The sequence below is a fragment of the Monodelphis domestica genome, chromosome 4 (assembly GCF_027887165.1).
Source record: "Monodelphis domestica isolate mMonDom1 chromosome 4, mMonDom1.pri, whole genome shotgun sequence".
NCBI classification, from domain to species: Eukaryota; Metazoa; Chordata; class Mammalia; order Didelphimorphia; family Didelphidae; genus Monodelphis; species Monodelphis domestica.
The window spans coordinates 30,082,283-30,104,794 of NC_077230.1; the positions used below are offsets into that span (position 1 = coordinate 30,082,283).

Sequence of the window (22,512 nt, forward strand, 5' to 3'; positions counted from 1 at the left end):
TTGGGGAACAGATAACTTTTAATGATAACTCAATCAGGTGATACAAAAGGAAATAACAGGCAGGGAAGAATGGGAAAAGGAAAGTGGGGAAAAGGAGTCCCTGTTTCCATCTAAACCCTTTTCCTCCCTCATCAAGTTTGGGGGGAACTAAGGCCTTGACAGCCTGAGCCCCCCAGAGTTAGTCAGGTTGACTCACCCCTGGGCAACAGGAGCTGAGGTAAAGTCTGTTCAGGTTTCTCCTCAGAAAGTCCCTTCAATTGGGAAGTGTTGGGGGGAAAGATTTCCAGTCACCAGCAGGAAAAATGGGTAACCCTCAGGAGAAAGTCTTTTTCTACCTTCTCTCTTTGATGTCTCCATATGGAGATACCCTAACTGCTCTCCAGCCAGAGTCTTCTCTCCTCAGGAAATTCACTCCTGGGGCCCCTCCCCCATCAAGGTGATCAATTTCATATACTTTTCAGACTGGCACTTTTTCTTTAGTGCCAGCCTCTATCACAGGATATATGTATCTTTATATAGCTTAATATTTCTCTCATAAATCACTTAAGTGTAGATCTCTATTTCTATGGAGGTCATATTGTACTAGAACTATAAGGTAGTATCTAATATTTTTAACATTGTAAAATGTTAATTTATTATTCCTATTCTAGGCATGTGTTAATGATAAAATATCATTTAATTCAAGATTAATTTTTAAACATTGTTTTTGTTCATATCTCATATTAGGTGTTGAGGTTAAAAGTGTGGAGCCAGTTTGATGACATATGACCCTTAACTTCATGGATTATATTAGCTAGTAGGAAGGGATGATACAAATAAATTTATTTATATTATCATCATCATCATAATAATAATAAGTGTATAACACTGTCGTTGGTAGACAGTATTTAAGCAGAGGAGTGGTAGCACAACTCTTTGTGTAAATAAATATCCACCATTCATAATACTTCCTGAGCGTCAGGTCTTTATCCCTTTGAGGTTTGTAGTCTCATTAAAATGACTTTTATTTAGTAGGCAGATAATAAATGTTTGCTGAATTAAATATTATATAGCTCTTTGGGAAAAATAACCTAACCTTACTGAACATGTTCCTTAATCTGTGAAAGGGAAATAGTATTTGTATTACACGCTTTACATTTGTTTGGTAAAGATTAAGTGATACAATGAATGAGAAGTGGTCCAGAGTCATAAAACTCTTCTTATGACTGATTTGTTATTATTACTTCTTAAGGATAGGAATTGTGTTCCATATCTCTTATAAATGTCCCAACATATATATAAAGAGTGCTCACCATTTCTTGAAAAGGGGGAAAGTGTGGCATAATGGGAATGATTCTAGATGAAGAATCAGTAGATAGAGGTTATAGATCTTGCCTTCCCATTACCTCCCTGGGTTTCTGATCATAAATCTATAAAATAAATGGAATGTAATTAATTCATCTCAAACATTCTGTGGGCTACTGAAGTTGTCTCATCTCAGTTTGAGCAATGATCTGGATTTGATTAATTTAATTTGTAAAATTAAGCTTTTATCCTTTCATGCCTCTCCGTGGTTTTAGCTTATTTGGAATTATGCATATGATCTTTCAATTTTACTGTGTACCTTGTATACAGTCATCTCTCTTATATGATTTAAACCAAGTTTTCATTTCGAGGGTTCCCAATTTTTTCAAGATTAAATCTGTTATTATAGTAGTCCAGTAAAACTGGACTCCTTGACTTTAACTTTAAAAAATACAGTAATATTCCATTTGAAGTGTTTCTATTTTATATGTGTATTCAGGTAACCATTACACTAATACTTTCCATGTAACTGGTTTCTCCTCCTTGTCTAAAAATGCAAATTTTGACGGCATGGATAAAATATCTAGAGCAAGTTCCGTGACATTAGAAGAAGCTAATTAGGTTTATAATAAGCCAGCTAACTGAACTTGGGAGTCTTGCATATCTTTATTTCTGTGTACTTTTGCATTTTTTAAAATTGTTGTACTAAAGGAATTCTGCCTGTGAGATTTTCATTCTTTCTGTTATTTCTAGATTCATATAATATCTTGTAAATAAGTACAAAGTTGATTTAAGACATTGAACTCTTCAGCTGTTCAACTTGCAGGATGTCTCCAAAGTCTCAGGTTTTTAACATAACTTAAAACTTCATCAAGTCTTTAGGAATACTTGTTATAGTTGCATACAAGTTTGTTTCTTTGTATATACATATATTTGTGTTTGACTTGAATATGCAAAGAGAGAAAATATTTTTCCTACCTGTCTATTTGAGAAGCAGCATAGTGTAGTGATCAGAGAGAAAGCCCTGAAGCAGAGGAAGAAGAGTCCAAGTTGGATCTCTGCTACATACTGGCTGTGTGATGCATGCCAAATCAGAAAATCTCAGAGCTTAATTTAGAGATGTCAAATACAAGGCCTGCCTAACTCCAAAGGGTACAAAACCCAGATTACAATATAATTTAGAAATGCTAAAAATACATAAAAATATAATGTAATGTAATATTCATTTGTGATTTTTTAAAGTCAATACATGGCCTGCAAAGATCTTTTCTATTTGAGTTTGGCAGTACTGCCTTAGGCAACTTGCTTAAGACAATAAATTTCAGGGAAAAAAATAAAAACAACAACCTGTATTGGCAGAAAGAGAAGTCCTCACCTGGGAGTTGTCTCTACTAATGAAATCACATATCCTGTCTCTATCCTGAATATGAACTTATAGTACCCAATAGTATTTTTTTTCAACTTAGGGAATGTTCATTCAATAATGTTTGCTGACAGATTTCTACAACTGTATTATCTTGGAACAAATTCTGTGATAGGTATTGACTTCAATGCAGAACTCTATAAGACATCAGTAGTCTTCATACCTATGATACTAAAATTGTGGGGGTTTCATCAGTCAGCAGACATTTAGTAAGAGTGTATTATTTTCTAGACAGTGGACTTAGTAAATAGATATACATAACAATGTGATAGCTTAGGCAATGGAAAAAATTGTAGTATCCAAGACAGTAACAGGAAAATTAGGAAGACAGGAGAGCTTGATTGAAGAGATTATGGGTTCCATTTTGGAAATGTTGAATTTAAAATATCCAAGATACAACCAGTTAAAAATATGTTAAAATATTAAATTGGTCATTGGAAATGGGAAATTGGAAGACAGCAGAGAAATTAGAGCTAAATTAGTAGATATAAAAATCATCAGGTTGGAGGTGATGATGGAATCCATGGAAGTTGACAGATTTGTTATGATTGAGCTATTTCTTTTGTGTCTGACTTTTCATGACTCCATTTCGGGGTTTTCTTGGCAATGATACTATATGCCATTTCTTTCTCCAGCTTATTTTACAGATGAGGAAACTGAGGCAAACTGAGTAAAATAACTTCTTAGGGTCATACAGCTGGTAAACATAAGGCCAAATCCAAACTCATGAAGATAGGTCTTCCTGGCTCCAAAACTGACACTTTATTCACTATGCCATCCAACTGCTGAAATGAGAGATTATCAAGTTAGATACTGAGGAAGAAGAGGGTTCCAGGACAGGATTTTTTGGGACAGCCACAGTTAAAGGTTATGATGTGAATGAAAATCCATTGGATGATAATGATAAGGATCAGTTATGCAAAGAAATATAAAACCAGGAAAGAATTTGTTACAAAAATCTATAGAGAAAAGAGAGCCAATGATGCTGTCAAGGGTTGTGGAAAGACCAAGAAAGGAAGATGATTGACAAAAGACTAATGGATTTTATAATTATGAAATTGTTGGTAATTTTGAAAAGAGAAGTTCCAGTTGAATGATGAGATTAGAAGCTAGATTATAGCAGTGAGAGAAGAGGAAATAGAGACCACTATAAAATACTTCTAAAGGAGATTAACCACAATATGGAAGAAAATTGTAAAATAAATGAGATAAAAAAGCAAAAGTTACTGATGAAGGGAGTAGTCTTATGCTGGGTATGGAGGGACAGTATTGATAAGATAAAGCAGTAAGGCCATCAGAGAAGAGTTTAGAACTAATTTATCAATGAATCAAGATATGGAATGGAATAAAGTTTAACCAGTTTGGACAGAAAGAGGAGGATGCATTAAGTCAGGGGCCATGACTAAGTTGATTAAAAGGGGGACTACAGTGTTTAAGGGAGTATTAATATGTACATTGAAATTTATTAGTATGAGTACAGGATTTAGGGGAGAGAGAGACTGTGAGCCAGACAGTGAACTCATTGAGAAAAGAAGGATTGTTTCTAGAAATCTATAGATAAGTTATCAGAAGATTGATTTGGATGGCAAATAAGGATTAAATTTATTCCAAAGCAGATGGTGTTACAGAGTGGCAGGAGTACAGGATGAGCCTGGAAGTGGCAATGAAGAGTAAGGAATGTTATAACACACATCTACACATGAGTGTATATATCTATATCTATCTATCTATCTATCTATCTATCTATCTATCTATCTATATCTATCTATCTATCTATCTATCTATCTATCTATCTATCTATCCAGTAATCCCCTTTATCTGCTATTTCAGTTATATGCAGTAATTCATGGGAAGGTAGAAGGACTGAAAAGTCTTTATTAAATGAATAACATTTACTCTACAGTTTACTTTGAATATTTTTAATACCTACATAAGGAAAAATAGAGTATATATATATATATATATATATATATATATATATATATATAGTTAAGTAGTCTCCTATCATGTACCTATCACTGGATGAGATAACTTGAATTAAAAGACAAAACCAGATATTACAGAGGAGTATGTTTGAGCTGTATTTGGCAACAGCATGTGCCAGAATATAAAGCTGGGGAAAATTTGAGAAATCTTACCATGGTCATCATGAATCTTTAGCCATTTTATTTTAGGAATGAGCTTTATGATTCCCTTGTGAGTCTGAAGAATAGAGCAGTTTCCATTGTTGTTTTTAATGAGGAAATGTTACCAGTATTTTATAGTGCTGTTTTCTTAGAAGACATTATATTTATCTTAAGGTTTTGCAATCATTTGATTATGAAGAAAACACTTTAAAATTTGTGTTTATTGTTTTATACTATTAGAGGGGATGAAGTTGAACTAATGTAATGTACAGCATAATGTAAAAGGAAAATGTGTTTTGATGGTTTGTTCCCATATTTTTAAGTTTGAATCTCATATGATAACAAAAAGATCTCCAAGTAGTGTGTTAGAAACATCTCTAAATACATCCAACTTTTAACTGGTTAATTATCAGTTTTTAAAAATGATCCATGTATATCATTAAATTCCAGACCCAGAGTTCCTCAAATCTAAACCCCTGGATTGCAAAGACTCATAGCAATTGAAATCTTGGCTTAGTGATGTCTTCATTCAATCATTCAATTATTGATGATTGATAGTTTTGCTTCAGCAACTCATAAAGCCTTTTAAGATACAGGATGTTTGTAAAATTTGCTTCTGTGGAGGGATTAAACCATGGATCCTTGAACGACTGATATAATATATTTGATTATTATATTGGAACTAATGAAGGAACCCCAAATCTTGATTTGAAGATTGCCAATTGGGCACATAGACTATTGTGTATGAATGGAAAAGATACTTTTAGTTCTCTCTTGGCACATGACTAGGAATTCAAGTAAATTTAACCACGTGTTTATTTTTCATTTAAACAAGCTCTTTGAAGCAGATTCAGCATCACTAGGAATGTTTTATTTCAATATAGTATATGCCCTCCTGAATGAAGCTCTCTCATGTGGAAATTAATAAAACATGCAAACCTTCATTACAAATATGATAGTTGTATCAGATGAATATTCACTCTAAAACCTACTTGTTAATTTTCTGTTTATGCTTTGATTCTTGCTTCCCTGACCTTACTGTGGTGTTAGTTTACCTTTTTGAATTTTTAAGAGAAAAATGATGAGTCTCCCATAGTCCCTTTTGAACCTCTGTCTTTTTTATTCAAACCACAGCTCCTGCTAACCTTAATGGCTGAAGAATCATGAAATGAAATCACAATGTGGCTTAGTGTCTATTTTCCTAATCTCTGTTATGGCAGATCACTGTAATAAAGCTTTTGTTCAAACTCACTAATAGCTTTGCTAATAGAATTTAATGTCCGTAGTGCTGTTACTCTCCTGATTTTGAGCATTATATGTTTGTATTTATCTGGTATTAACAGTCAGGAATGGGGAGTATTTGATTTGTGAAGTGGAAAAATAGCAGTTATAATAATAATAATAATAATAATAATAATAATGCTATTAAAAGTAATTCTAAAAAGTGTACCAGCCTCTTCCAATACTCCAAAGTTCTCCATAGGCCCAGACAATCAAAATAAAACTTGTTCAAGGTTCTGGATGAATGTTTCTAAATAGATATTCATGATACAGAGCAAAAGAGATAGTAAGTCTTGTGTGTGTTTGAACTTAACAAACTGAGAATCTAGCTACATTTGTTGGTTTATTTGTCTCACTCTCTTGTTTTAGTCCTTGGATGTCTGTTGTATTCTTCTATTAGACTGAATCGCAGAGTAGGCTGTCCTGCAAAATGATGAATCTGTTAGGATATAGGTCAAAGCTGGTGTTACACCATAAAGACAGAGAGAGCTTTCTCTGGGTCCTAAATTTTGTAAGTAGGGTACAGGCTATAGGACTCTGATATTAAGTAAATTACAAGTTTCAATGAAGTATTGGAATAGTAGGACTTCACAAGAGGTACTTAGATATGTGTGTGTGTGTGTGTTTCATTTTACTATTTCTTGAGTGGAATAAGCTAGATATATAGCAGTATAATTAGAATATTATCAGATGAATTTTTATAAGCACTTTCAAAGATAACATTATTGTAATTATTTTTATCAGTTGTCACTAAACTGTGTAATTCTTATCTATAGTAATGGATGGGGGACTCTGATAAAGATAAACCCAAATAGTTGGTAATAAGAATGTAATTCATATTTGCCTTTCAAATGTGTAAATTTGCCACGCTTTGTTTTGCGCAAAATAATAAAACCTTTAGATAGACCCAGAGGAAATGAACAGCTGTTTCCTCATTGTTTTCACTGCTCTGTAAATTCAATTCAACATGCCCCTTTTATTTCTTTAAGTACTGCTTTCAAGTTTATTCTCTTGTGTTCTTTTAGGGGGAAAAATCCTTTAATGGTCTCTTTGTTGATAGTTTTTAATGCCATGGGTGACTTTTTTTGTTTGTTCTTTTAAACTTTTTAATAGTCTCAATATATAGGGTAAATTATTTTGTTCTTACATCTCCTTAATAGCTGTATTTATTTACACTGCTTATAAGATACTTCTGTTTGGAGGAGTATTTGTAAGTTGAATAATCAGCTAATGTCTGTTTTTCTATATATATGAATGCTTCAAATGCTGCTTTTTACTGAATTTCTATCTTTTATTGATAATGATGTTCAAGTTTGCATGCTATGCCATTTTGGAATGTATTTTGAAAATCTTTGCTTTTCATAAAATATTTTTATTCCCATATGTGATTTCTATTAAATGTAGAATAGATATGTGTTATTTGAATACCCTTGCCTTTATATCAAAAATCTTTTCCCAGGGACAAGTTGCCATCTTGGTATCATTCATATATATATATATATATATATATATATATATATATATATATATATATATATATATATATATATATATATATACACACACACACACACACACATATCTTACTTCCTGTCTTAGAATCAAAACTAAGTATCAGTTCCAAGGAAGAAGAGTGATAAGGGCTAGAGAATTGGAGTTAAGTGACTTCCCAGGAACACTAACTAAGAAGTGTATGGGACCATATTTGAAGCCAGGACCTCCCATCTCCAGGCTTGACTCTCTATCCACTGAGCACCAAACTAGCCCCATTCTTTTATATTTAATTTAATATTCTCTGTATTGTATGTATTCACAGATAGATAAAAGAATTGTTTTGTCATTTAATAAGTTGTCAGAATATGGAAACAGCATTGAAACCTTATAAATGAAATTAGTGTAGCAAAGTCTTCATTTAGAAAATAACTTTGTCCATTCATTAGAGTCTATTAAGAAGAAAAATCAAGATATATTTGTGTGTGTTTGGCAGAGGATTAATATCAAATTTGAATTTTTGTAGAAATTAGAAAATACTAAAACAAAAGAATACTGGTCAATATTGGTTATTGCTTTTACTGGTTATACATTATATATATATATGTATATATATATATATATATATATACATATATATAACTGGTCATACATTATAAGGTTATCCTCTATAGATTTATTGAAAGAATCCTTACTACAACTCCAGTGACATACAGAACAAGGTTGATTTGATGTTAAATTTGGATTGTTTCTAGTTTCATCAATGAATTATTGTTTTTCCCTTTTTGAAAATAATTCTGAGAGAAGAATTTCAGTGTCCTGGAAATTTGGATCATAAAGCCTAATTGCTCTTTTAAATTCTTTCAAACATCCCACAGGTTCTGGAATCCAGGAAAGAATCTGTTTTTTCAGACTTTCAAGGTCTGCTGCTCTAAATGGCTTATGTGTTTTAATATGAATTATGCCACTGTCTGGTTGTAGGCTTGTTTGATCTCTTAGTGGCAATATTGATATTCTACCTTCAGCCCTATCTGTTTTTCCTTGCTTAGCTATATTGTTGTTTTTAGGTATGTCTTGTTGTGTGTTAATATATTTGCCACTTTGTTTCTCTTCAGTTGCTTAATCATTTTCTTTAGTTGCATCATCTCCTTCCTCATGGCTAAAATCATCACAGCCATTTCATTGTCTTTTGCTTTTTTCCCATAAATTATATGAACACCTTTCTTGGGAGCATAGTATAATTGGATTAAGAAGAATAATGCTCCACCTTATGTGGGAATGAATGAAATTGAGTGATCTACACTTATCTTTAGCCATTGAAAGCTTTTGTAGATGTTAAGCAGAAAATAAATATAATCTGGAATCTTGACAAAAAAATAAATTGTAAAACATATAAAAGAAATGTCCAGTCAAAGCTAGATAACCCATGGCAAGTAATAGTTTCTTTGCCATCTTGTACCTTGAAAAGCCTTTTGCAATTAAAAAAATGTTTTGTAAGTCTGGGCCTTTAAGAGTTGCCTCCTCCCTTCAGAAGGTGTGGTTTCTTTTGGCTGTGGTGTTACTAGGTAGATTAGTTGCTCTCAAAAAAAACATTGCTCTCAAAATGTCTGCTAGCTGGCTCTGCCAAAAACTGTAATATTTATTGGGGAAATGGGGTAGGATCAAGGAACAGTGGATACTGAAGGTTTTATTGCAGGGAATGGAGGAGTTGAAGGGAGAGAGGGAACATGGCTGCCAATGAGGTAAAAGGAGAGAGATATGCCACCTGATGAGAGGCTATTTTTGGAAAATGAGGTTCCTGAGAAATGGGCCACTTATGATAGCCTACGGGGATGTCTTCTCTATAGATTGATGTTGCAGATACCCCAGAGCAAGAAAGCATGGACCCTCCTGAGGGACAACCCTCCCCCAGACCAAGGTTGCCCAGCAGGAGTCCAATAAGGACTGTTTATAGTTGACTGGCTGTCCTGAGGTTCAGCTCCCTCTATATCCCCTGAAATGTTAGTCCTTTTATCTGACTGAGAGATTCAAATAAAGATAAATTTTAATAACAAGTTGGATTGGGAGGGTATTCCCTAGATGAGGTTTGAGTCTCTCTCAGCTTTTGAGCTGAGACCAGGCCTCACAGGCTGGTGGAGGGTTTCTGATATTCCTGTCTATGCTATATCTGTACTAGTTTTCTTAAGTTCAAAGTCTTAGCAGTAGACAGCAAGATAGAGAAAAGTTCTGACTTTCAGAGCTGGTTGAGCCTTTCTCTTCAGGCTGATGCCTAAAGACTGGCCTTACAGTTCAAACTGCTTGCCTTAAGTTCTTTGTTGATCACACAATCACACAATCACAGGAATCCAGGGAGAGCACACAGTTGGGAAAATCAGTAAAATAGAGGCACTTCTATCCAGACACTGAGAGAGAGCTCATTCCACTTCCAGGGCCAAGAAGGAAGTGATAGTCACAATACCAACTGCCTCTCCCAGTTTCCCTTCCCCCACCAACTCTCTTTCTTGTCAATATCTTCTCTCTCTAATATTCCCACAGTTGTTTGTTCCAACTCAGGGGCAGGACGTCCAGAACTTTGTTTAGTTTTCCTTTCCACAGTACCTCATTTTATTTACACATGATTATGGACTCTTCTGGTAGGTTCCCTATTTATAAAGCTTTCTGCCCAAAGAGGTTGTAGATTTTGAGTATTTATTGTAGAAATATCTAATAAAAATCATTCTCTTTTATTTATGTATGATGAGGAAATTGTGGCCAACAATTCTACCTATAAGAATGATTTGGTTACAGTATAGTTCATTGATTAAATTCTCCTGGATATTTTGAAGATTGTCTTTTTAGCATAGGGGCTTATTCTCAGTTACTCTACGAATGATAGCAGACATATGATGTAAAATTATATTAATTGTTCTAGTCATTTGATGGCTCTGCATTAATTAATTAATTAATTAATTTTGTTTATGCACTCATTCATTTATTCATTCATTTTACAACTTTTAGTTTGGAAATCACAAAAATAATCATTTTGTATTTTTATTGGTCCTCATTTGCCATTACAAAGCATTTCCAGAAATCACATGACTCAAATATTTGTTTGCTTCTTCTTTGCTGACCTTTTTTTTTTTTGGAAGAGAGCTAAGTTTTTCTCTGAAGGTGGATAGCATTCCCCTGTCATATGTCCTTCAGGATTGTCTGAGATCATTGCATTGCTGAGAGTAGCCAAGTTTTCACAGATAATAATCATCCAATATTGCTGTTATTGTTCTCCCAATTTTGCTTATTTCACTGTGCATCAGTTCATGCAGACCTTTCAAGTTTTTTGTGAAATCATATTTCAGATCATTTCTTATAGCACAATAGTATTCCATTACCAACATGTACCACAATTTTGTTCAGCCATTTCCCGATTGATAGACTTCCTCTCAATTTCCAATTTTTTGCCATTACAAAAAGAGCAGCTATAAATATTTTTGCAGAAGTGAGTCATTTCCCCCTTTTTCAATTTCTCTTTGGGATATAGAAGCAGTAGTGTTATTACCAGATCAGAGGGTATGCACAGTTTTATAGCTGTTTGAGTAGAGTTCCAATTTATTCTCAAGAATAATTGGATCAGTTCACAACTCTGCCAACAATACATTAGTGTCCCAATTTTGCCACATCCCCTCCAACATTTACCACTTTCCTTTACTGACATATTGGTCAATCTGATAGGTGAGAGGTGAGAGGTACCTCAGTATTGTTATAATTTGCATTTTTCTAATCAAGAGTGATTTAGAAGATGTTTGCATATGATTATTGATGGCTTTGATTTCTTTTTCTAAAAATTGCTTGTTTGTATCCTTTGACTATTTGTCAATTGGGGCTTATATTTTTATAAAATTTGACTTCTTTATAAATTTGAGAAATTAGATCTTTATCAGAGATATTTGTTATAAAAATTTCCCATTTGTTGTTTCTCTTCTAATTTTGACTAGATTAGTTTTCATACTCCACAAAATTAAATTTAGGTTTTATGTTAAATATGAGAATTCTATAATAATATTATGATCACCAATTTAAAGATATCATAACTTAAGTCAAAAATGACTTTTAATAGCTTTATTTACAGAGGTAGAAAGAGTAAAAATGAAATAGGTAGCTAAAGAATCAGGTTTTAACAAGCTTACTAGCCCTTCTCAGGTGAAGTGAGGCTTAGCCCTTTAGGGACTTCCCCATGTCCAGTGGTGTCTTCAGCTAGAGTTCCTTCCCTTCTCCAAAGATCTACCAGGTAAACTATTCTGTGTTCCCCTAATTTGGTTATGGTATCACTATATCTAAATTATATATCCATTTTGACCCAGGGTGCAAGATATTAGTCTATACCTAGCTTCTGCTATACTGCTCTCTAATTTTCCCAGCAGTTTTTGTTAAAGATGAATTCTTATTCCAAAAACCGGGATCTTTGGCTTTATCAAATAATAGTTGCTTATTTATAAAAAAAAAGATCATTTACTCCTGTGTATTGTGTATATAATCTACTCCATAAAAAGAATTTTGTGGGATTCCTTCTCCTCCTATTTTCTCAAATATTGTAAATAATTTTGGGATTAATTGTTCTTTAAATGTTTGATTTAATTCATGTGTGAATCCTTCCAGCCTTGGTGATTTTTTCTTTGGGAGTTCATTGATGATTTGTTCAATTTATTTTCCTGAGCAAGGATTATTTAAGGATTCTATTTTCTCTTTTGCTAATATAAGCAATTTGTATTTTTGTAAATATCCATCCATTTTACTGAGATTGTCAAATTTATTGGTATATAATTGGGCAAAATAGCTTCTAATTATTGCTTTAATTTCCTCTTTATTGGTGAGGAGTTCACCCTTTTCATTTTTGATACAGATTATTTTATTCTCTTCTTTTTTTTAAACAAATTGACAAACACTATTTTTCATAAAACCAACTTCTAGTTTTATTTGTTAGTTTAGTGTTTTTACTTTCAATTTTATTGATTTTTCCTTTATTTATTAGGTTTTCCAAATTAGTTTTTAAATGAGGATTTTTAGTTGTTTTTTTCTAATATATTTTTTTGTTAAATGCTCAATTATTATAAAGGGAAGGTTAATTTGTAACTGAAGGGATTAAGACTTTCAGTACTGAGAGGGAGGAGAAGAGTGAAGACCCCCCCTTCTCAAAGCAGGGTTCAGGAGGAGATAGCTGATGTTTAGAATTGGCTCAGAGAGAGGGGAAAGGGTTTGAAAATTTTCCCCCTTCTGTCTTCCCTCCTTAGCTAAAGCTGCTCTCCCCAATTTGCTCTTTTCCCTCTGGTCCCCTCTCCACTACTTGAGACCAAAGGGACCCTTTATCTGTTCATTCACACTCAGCTTGGGGAACAGATAACTTTTAATGTCAACTCAATCAGGTAATACAAAAGGAATAATGGGCAGGGAAGAATGGGAAAGGGAAGCGGGGAAAAGGGGTCCCTGTCTCTATCTAGACCCCTTTTACCTCCCTCCTTGATTTTGGGGAAACTCAGGCCTTGGCAGCCTAAGACCCCAGAGAGAAAGTCAGGTTGACTCACCCCTGGAAACAGGAGCTGAGGTAAAGTCTGCTCAGGTTTCTCTTCAGGAAGTCCCTTCAATCGGGAAGTGCTGGGGGGAAGATTTCCAGTCACCAGCAGGAAAAGTGGGTAACTCTCAGTAGAAAGTCTTTTTTTACCCTCTCACTTTGACTTCTCAAGACTGAGAGACTGAGAGAGCAACTCTTCTACCAGCCAGAGTCTTCTCCTCCTCCAAATTCCAATCCCTTAGGGCCCCTCCCCCATCGAGGTGAATCAGTTTCACTCACTCTTCAGCCTGGCACTTTTTCTTTAGTGCCAACCTCTGTTACACAATTCATTGATCTGAATTTTTTCTACATCTTATTGATGTCAGTATTTAGAGATATGAATTTTCCCCTAAGTACTGCTTTGCCTAGATTCCATAAAATTTGATATGTTATTTCTTCATTGTCATTATCATTGATAAAATTATTTGTATATTTTGTTCTTTGATCTACTCTCTTATTAGCATTAGATTTAGTCTCTAATTAAATTTTTATTTATCTTTCAATACTGATTATAATTTTTATTGTGTTATCTGAAAATTATGTATTCATTATTTGTAATTTTCTGTCATTGAGCTGTTCCTCCAGGATCACATCTTCATCTACTTTTTTAATATCTTGAAATGAATGTCCTATAGGAATCTTAAACACAATACTCAAAACTCAAAAAGTTCTAAAAGCTCCCCTTCCGACCTTCTCTTTTACTGTCAAGAGTACCACCATCCTCCCAGTCACTCAAGTTCACAACCTCCAAATGTCATTTTCAGCTTTTCACTGTTCAGCTCCCCAATATCCTCCAACAGTCTTTTGTCCCAGTCTGTCTAGTTTATCTTCAAAATATTACTTACATATCCACTCTCCTCTTCCCGTGACACTGCCACCACCCTGGTGTGAACCTTCACTACCATATAGCTGACTATTTGCAATACCTTGCTAGTTTTGTTGACTCTCTGCCTTAATAAGTGTGATCTTCCTAAGTACAGATCTGACCATGTCACCCATCTACTCAATAAACTCCAATGGCTCCTTATTGCCTCCAGGATCAAATAACCTCTTTGGCTTTCTAAGCCCTTTAGAACCTACCTTCTCACCCTACCCCACCCCTTTTTCCAAATATTCTTAACACCTTTCTCTCATGATCTGGTAGCACTAGCCTCTTTCCTATTTCTGAACAAGACATTCCATCTCCTGACTATTCATTTTTGCTGGCTGTTCCCATGCCTGGCATGTTCTTTCCCTCTTCATCTCCACTCTAGGCTTCCTTCTGGTCCCAGCTAAAATTTCACTCTCTTCAGGAAACCTTTCCCATTCTCCTTAATCCTAGAGCCTTCCCTCTCTATTTCCAACTTATCCTGCATATATCTTGTTTGTACAGAGTATGGAGTGTTCAGGGAGGGGTAGTACCTCTGCTATGGAGGGCTTGTCGTGCCCTCCTAGGGCAGCTCTCCAGCCTCTGACCCTCACCTGACACCCAGCTCTCACTTGTGGCTCCCAGTAGCTGCTAGCATGCAGCCACACCCCGGGCAACGGCTTCGACAGGCCAGCTAAACCTTGTAAGGGTAGCCATCGGGTCGTCGTGGACCCCTGGTGAACTAAGGCTTTGCTCACCCAGCATGTGAAGACTGGTTCGGCCAAACACATGGAAGAAACCAATAAGAAGGTTCAACTGCTGAGATGGCGATGCAGCAAAGCACTGTGGAGTGCCTAGGGCGTGTTGGAGCACAAAAGATAACAAGGCCATCCACTGCAGCTGAGGAAGTCTCTAGGTGTAACGACTTCTCATGCCACTGGACCTAGGCTTCCAACGCCAAGAGAGTGGGACTGTCTCTGTGCATCGACTTTTCCACTTAAATCTCCTTCACGCACAAGTGTCTTTGTGCTCATCTATCTCATCTATCATCTATCACTCATCTATCATAGATGAAAACACACAAAGATAATCATCATCCTCGGTTACCGAGAGACTACTACTACAATTTTCTGCATGTGGTTGTGAAGTTTTTATGCCATAATACATGGTCGGTTTTTGTGTAGGAGTCATGTACTATATTGTATATTCCTTTCTATTGCCATTCAATTTTCTCTAGAGAACTATTAGTTCTAAATTTTCTAAGATGTCACTCATATCCTTTACCTCTTTCTTGTTTGTTTTTTGTTTTATCTAGATGTGAAAAGAGGCAGTTCAGATCTCCCACTAGTATAGTTTTACTGTTTATTTCTTCCTAAAGTTTTCATTTAATTTCTCCTTTAAAAATTTAAATACTGTACCATTTAGTACATATGTTTTTAGTAGTGATATTTCTTTATAGTACCTTTTAGCAAGATGTAATTTCCTTCCTTATCTCTTTTAATCAGATCAATTTTTGCTTTAGCTTTGTTTGAGATCTTGATTGCTACTCCTGCATTTTTTACTTTAGATGATACACAATAAATTATGCTCCAGCCCCCTATCTTTACTCTGTGTCACTCTGCCTTAAATGTATTTCTTGTAAACAATATACAGTAGGATTCGTTTTTTTTTAATCCACTCTCCTATCCAATTCCATTTTAATGGATGTTTGTCTTATTCACATTCACAGTTATGATTACCAACTGTGTATTCCCCTCCATCTTATTTTCCTATTTTGATCCTGCTTTTTTTCTTTCCTTCCATGCCTCCTCACCAGAGTTTTTCTTTTTATCTCTCCTTCCCTTTTCCCTCCCTCCTATTACTATCCCCCTTCCTTGTCTTATTCCCTTCCTACTTATCTATAGGGCAAAATAGGATTCTATATCCCAATGACTATGGTTATTATTTCCTCTCTGAGCCAGTTATGAGAGTAAAATTTAAACACTGCCCACCACCACCCTTATAATCCCCTCCACCGTAGTAATTTTTTTATACCTCTTTAGGTTAGATAATTTACCACATTTTATCTCTCCCTTCCATTTTCTCTCAATGCATACTCTTTTTAACCCCTTGATTTATTGTTTTGTATCTCACATCATTCTAATCAGCTTACTTACTCACCCTCTAAGTATATTCTTCTAAATGTTTCATTACTAATAAGAATTTTTAAAAATTACACATATCCTTTTTCATATAATAATATACACAATTTTACCTTATTCAGTCCCTCAAATTTTCTCTTTCTCATTCAGCTTTTTAGGCTTCTCTTGGGTCTTGTGTTTGGATTTCAAATTTTCTCTTTAGTCTTTTCCTCAGGAATTATTGGGAATCTGTTATACTCAATGACCATACCATCCCCCCTTCCCAAATAAGATGCTCAGTCTTGCTGGATAGGTGACTCTGGTTATAATCCTAAATCTTTCACCTTCTAGAATATCATATTCCATGACTTCAAATCCTTTTATGTGAAAACTGCTAAGTGCTGGGAGATCCTGATTGCAGCTCCATTGTATTTGAAATGTTCCTTTATGGTTGCTTGCAATATTTTCTCCTTTACTTGGAGTCTCTTGAATTTAGATATAATATTCCTGGGACTTGTCATTTGAGGATTTCTTTCTGGAAGTTTGATTTGAAGATCCCTTCAATTTCTATTTTACTCTTGTTCAAGAATATCTGGGCAGTTTTCTTAGATAATTTTTTGTGTTATTATTTCTAGGATTTTTAAAAAATTATGGCTTCCAGGTAATTATATACATGTATATATATTTTTTTTTTCAAATGAACTCCCACTATATATAGTGGGAGTTCATTTGAAAAAAAAGTTATTTATTTAAAATATTTTTCCACGGTTAAATGTTTCATGATTTTTCCCACCCCTCTTCCATCCCATCTCCTGGAGCTGACAAGCAATTCCACCGAGTTATACATGTATCATTGTTCAAACCTATTTCCTTGTTATTCATATTTATAATAAATCCCAATCAAATCCCCATTGAACCATGGGGTTGATCATATATTTTTCTCCTGCATTTCTACTCCCACAGTTCTTTTCCTGGATGCAGATAGCATTCTTTCTAATAAGACCCTCTGAATTGTCCTGGATCATTGCATTGCTATTGGTAGAAAAGTCTATTACATTCAATTGTGTCACAATGTAGCAATGTCTGTGTGCAGTTTCTCTGGTTCTCCTCATTTTGCTCTGCCTCAATTCCTGGATGTCTTTCCAGTTTACATAAGAATCCTTCAGGTCATCATTCCTTTCAGCACAATATTTTTACATCACCATCATATAGCACAATTTGTTTAGCTATTCCCCAATTGGTGAATACCCTCTCATTTTCCAGTTTTTTTGCCACCACAAAGAGTACGATTATAAATATTTTTTGTACCAGTATTTTCCTGTATTATCTCTTTGGGGTAAAAACCCAGCTGTGGTTATGACTGAATCAAAGGGCAGTCATTCTTCTATAGCCCTTTGCTCATAATTCCAAATTGCCCTCCAGAATGGTTGGATTAATTTTCAACTTCACCAGCAATGCATTAGTGTCCTGATTTTGCCACATCCCCTCCAATATTTATTATTTTCCTTTACTGTCATATTGGCCAATCAACCAGGAGTGAGGTGGTACTTTAGTGTTGCTTTCATTTGCATTTCTCTAATTATGAGAGATTTAGAACAATTTTTTGATAGTTTTGATTTCTTTACCTGAAAAATGCCTATTCATGTACCTTGCCCATTTGCCAATTGGGGAATGGCTTGATTTTTTTGTATAATTGACTTAGCTCCTTACAAGTCTGAGAAATAAGATCTTTGTCAGAAATTTTTGTTATAAAATTCCCCCTCCCCCAATTTGTTGCTTCCCTTCTCATGTTGGTTGCATTGTTTTTGTTTGTACAGAAGATTTTAAATTTAATATAATAAAAATTATTCATTTTACATTTTGTAGTCTTCTCTATCTCCTGATTATTCTTAAATTTCTTCCTTTCCCATAGATCTGACAAGTTATACTATTCTATGTTCACCTAATTTGTTTATGATTTCCCTCTTTATATTTAAGTCATTTACCCATTCTGAATTTATATAGGTTGTAAGTTGTTGTTGTAAGTTGTTGTAAGTATAGGTTGTAAGATGTTGATCTGAACCTAATTTATCCCATACTATTTTCTAATTCTCCCAGAAGGTTTTGTCAAATAGTGAGTTCTTATCCCAAAAGCTGGGATCTTTAGGTTTATCAAACACTATCTTACTACTGTCATTTACTTCAAATCTATTCCATTGATCTACCCTTCTATATCTAAGACAGTACCATATTGACCACTGCTTTATAGTACAGTTTATGATCTGAGACTGATAGGCCCCCATTTTGCATATTTTTAATTTTTTTCTTCCAGATAAACTTCATAATTTTTTTTCTAATTCTATAAAAACATTTTTCGGTAGTTTGATTGGTATGGCACTGAATAAGTAATTTGGGTCATTTTTGTTATATTAGCTTGCCCTACTCATGAGCAATTGATGTTTTTCTAATTATTTGGATCCAGTTTTAATTTTTTGTAAATTCTTGTAGTTGTGTGTGGGCAAATACCACCATTTGCCCAGACAAGATTTCAAGATCTGGAGGTTGGCTTAGGTTCTGAACCTGGGACAGCAGATGTTGGTTGGAGAGGTTGTGGCTTACTCTTGGTTTGTTCTTCCCTCTTTGCTACAGCATCTTGCTGACTCTGCTGTCCTCTCACACCAGTGCCCCAGGTGTTCTCTGCCTACCTTTTATGTTTTTCTTTTCTTGAAAGTTATTTCACTCTCTCTCCTTGCTGACTCTTTTACTCCTGTATTTGTTTTGTGGCAATATTTCAATTTTTTTTTTTCCAGACAAGATTGTTGTAGTAGCACAGAGTTGCTCTAGATTACTCAGGCATCTTGGCTCTACCCTCAGAAGTCTTATTGTGAGATTTAAAATTGTTGAGGTCTTAAACTGTAGTGATTAAAATAGTGGAAGATATAAATTGTGATAGATATAAGAGAAGGTGAGCAAATTTGACTGCAGAAATATGTTTCACTACAGTGTCTTGGGTTTTAAAATCAAATATAAGGTGGTTGCCAGGGAAATATTCCCAATTATTCAAATACCCAAGTCAGTTGGGTTTTATAGAGATTTTTAATTAACAATACAATGAGTAATCAAAGAAGGAGAGAGAGAGTAAGAAAATATTCCAGATCAGTGGTTGCTTTTTTAAATGAGATTTTTACCTTTACTACTGTTTTTTTTTCCATTCCTTTGATTTTGTTCATTGTTTCTTGATCTCATGAAGTCATTAGTTTCAAGTTGCCCAATTCTAATGTTGGAAAGACCACTGAGATATGCAGGTATAGACAGGCCCTCAGTTAAAAGAGAGTTAGAGAACCAAAGAACCAATGAGACAGGAAGCTGATTCCCCAGGCACTGTGCCCACTAGGCACTCCAGGCAAATTGAGAAAATATGATTGTTTCCTGAGATGTCACATGGGAGAGATAGTGGGTGGAGAAAACTGCTTATAAGGGGACACCCAGCAGGAAGTAAGGGTCTTTTGACTGGAACAAGGAACCTGAATGAACTCTTGTATGGTGGTGAGCTTCAATTCATCATGTCAGCCAATAGAGTAGGAAGCTAAGTAACTCTCACCTCTTTCCTACCTTTCCTTCTCTTTACTTCTACTACTTTGATTTAATAAAGTTGTAAAGTTATGAGCAACCTCATAATTTAATTTTAATTATTACACTAATTCTTATGGAATTATTTTCTTCTATCAGCTTTTGAGCCTCTTTTTGCATTTGACCCATTTCTTTGTGCATTGCTTTCATTTCTCTTCCCTATTTTTCCTCTGCATCGCTTAATTGAGTTTTAAATCCTTTTTGAGCTCTTCTAGAATCTGAGTCAAATTCATATTTTTCTTTTGGGTTTTGTGCTTGCTCCCCTTCACTCTCTCCTCTGTGTCTGTCCTTTGCTCTTTGTCTCCATAATTTTTTTTCTACGGTTAGGTGTTTATTTTGATGTTTGTTCATTTTCTTCAGCCTTTTTAAAGGTAGGATCTGTTCTCCAGGAATTTAGGGTACCTTCTTAAATTTCAGTCCTTTCTTGATGCTACCCTTAGCCTTATTTCTGGGTTTCCACAATTTTCAGTTATTTCAAGATGGTATGATGGCCTCTGGACTGGAAACTCTTGAGAGCCACCTCCAATTCAGTTATCCCCCAAGATTGCTGATAACTCAAATTCTATACTCAGGCTTAGTGTCTCAGACTTTTGTTCTTACTTTGGGCTTGATCAGGTCAGGCATAAAGCACACAGCAGAGTGCCCTGCCCTGGGGCTCCACCTTGAGCTTTGGCAAAGGTCAGTCAAACTCCCTCAAATCAGAACCCTGGGCACTCTCCCTGCCAGCTGTACAGTGTGGTGACCCAGCTCCAGGTTAACAACTGCTCAAAAATTGTATCTATGTCCTCACCACAAACCCAGGCTTTAACTCCTGACCTTGCTTTGGGCCCACACAGATCAGGCTATGCAGCACCAACTGTCCTGGGCTAGAATTCTGGACCTCATTACAGGTTTGCTTAGAACTCTAAGGGCTATGCTTTGAGTTGGAACATTATTAGCTCAGAAAAGATTTCTGGGTTTGGATGCTGGCTTGAGCCCAGGTTCAGAACCTGGAACAGTAGATGGGAGGAATCTGAGAGGGTTTGGTGGGGTTTGCTGTTGGCTTGCTCCTTACTCCTTGCTGTAGTTTCCTGATAACAGTTTCCTGATGCTCCTCTCTCTCCCCAGTGCCCAGATTGTTCTATGCCTACCTTTTAAGTAGTTCTCTTCATGAAAGTTGCTTCTCTCTGTATCTTTGTTGTTTTTTTCACTCCTGTATTCATTTTGTGGTATTATTTTAAGATTGGTTGGAAAGGATTTTCATGGTGGTTTCAAGCTTCCCAGCTTCTACTCTGCCATCTTGGCTCCAGAAAAAAATCCTTCTACCCAATATGCAAGGGAAGAGGAGGCTCAAATTTAGAGCACTATGGGAGTGAGTATACACATGTCCAATAAAAGTGTCAAGGGTAATTCATAATTCCTGTAATGTAGTACCTAGAATTCTCTAATCTCTTTCTAGAGTACTCAGCTCCTTTTGAGTGCACCAATTTTGTGGGGCAGGTTGCTCAGCTGAGTTCTTTGGGTCTTCTCCATGACAGGCTGCTACTAGAAGTCATATTTCATAAAACTAATTCCTCTAAGAGATGACTGCCTTTATGTATCAAATCTAGAATACAGTTTTCTGTTTCTTCAAATATGATTCAAAGCCTCTGAATTGATGAACTCTCAAATTGAAGGATAGAATATCTCTTCCTGTGCAAGGGGATTACAGATAACATTGTCAGGAATGAAAGAAAGAAGAGAACTCCCCCCCATGCTCCACAAAGCACTCTTTGAGCCTTGAGTTCCATAAACTCCCCATTTCTTATCTATTTAAAACTCCCAGTGGAGTGATCAATATGTGTGCTCAGCCAACTTTGTTATTCACTTCTGACTTGCTTAAAAGACTCGTTCTACCTCAATAAGATATGACCTCAATTTTAGATAGTTTAATGTCTTGATCCCACAGTAAAACCTCATGATTTGTAACTACATCAACTGAATTGGGGAGGGGAGAAATCTACAGGCCTGCAAGCATTTATTAAATGTGTCAAGTACAGTATTAAGTGCTGAGAATACAAAAACAAAAAGGACATTCTCTTCCCTAAAGGACCTTATACTCTTAACAGGGGAATTCAGCAAATAAAAAGGAACTAAAAAAGAGGAAGATGTACTTAGGAGGGCAAGGAAAGGAATGAAAATGGCCTGCCTCAATCCTTTTTCCTCCTGGGATGTTCCAGTAGAAACTCGTCAATAGAAGGAGGGGACCTTATATAGGGATGCACAGATATTTTACAAAGAGAATCCACTCAGAAGTGGAGTATCAATTGCAGTTTTATACTCTTTTATTTCATGGGTAGAATTCAGCTTTTACTTTGGTGCTGATCTTGTGTTGTGAACCATTAAAGTGATGAGGTCATTCAGCATTTTCTTTAAACATATCTTTATAAATTATTCAGCATATTTACCCGAATATCATGTAGCTCAAAATTAGATTTAACTGTGTAATGTATTCCTTATTTGAAGAACTAGAAAAAGTGCAATTAAATGCTGCATGAGGGGTCTGTAATAACCTCACTTTTTAATTCCACCTAGGCTCTATGCTGTCACTGTCAAGTAGAATAGGGTGATTATGTTTTTGCTACTTTTGTATTAACTAAGAACATTAACTATTGGTGTGCTATACAACAGATAATTAAAAAAAAAATGATACCCTGAATATACTCTCTGTAATATGAAGCTACCTTAACAGAATTGAGTTTGTTACATTCAATATGATTTCTTAAATTAAA

General features: G+C 35.1%; 1 long non-coding RNA gene across 1 annotated transcript in view; it reads left to right on the forward strand.

The window, feature by feature from the left end:
* The window catches only part of LOC103094713 (uncharacterized), a 118,921-nt gene that overhangs the window by 47,835 nt on the left and 48,574 nt on the right, over positions 1-22,512 (forward strand). The window lies entirely within an intron of this gene.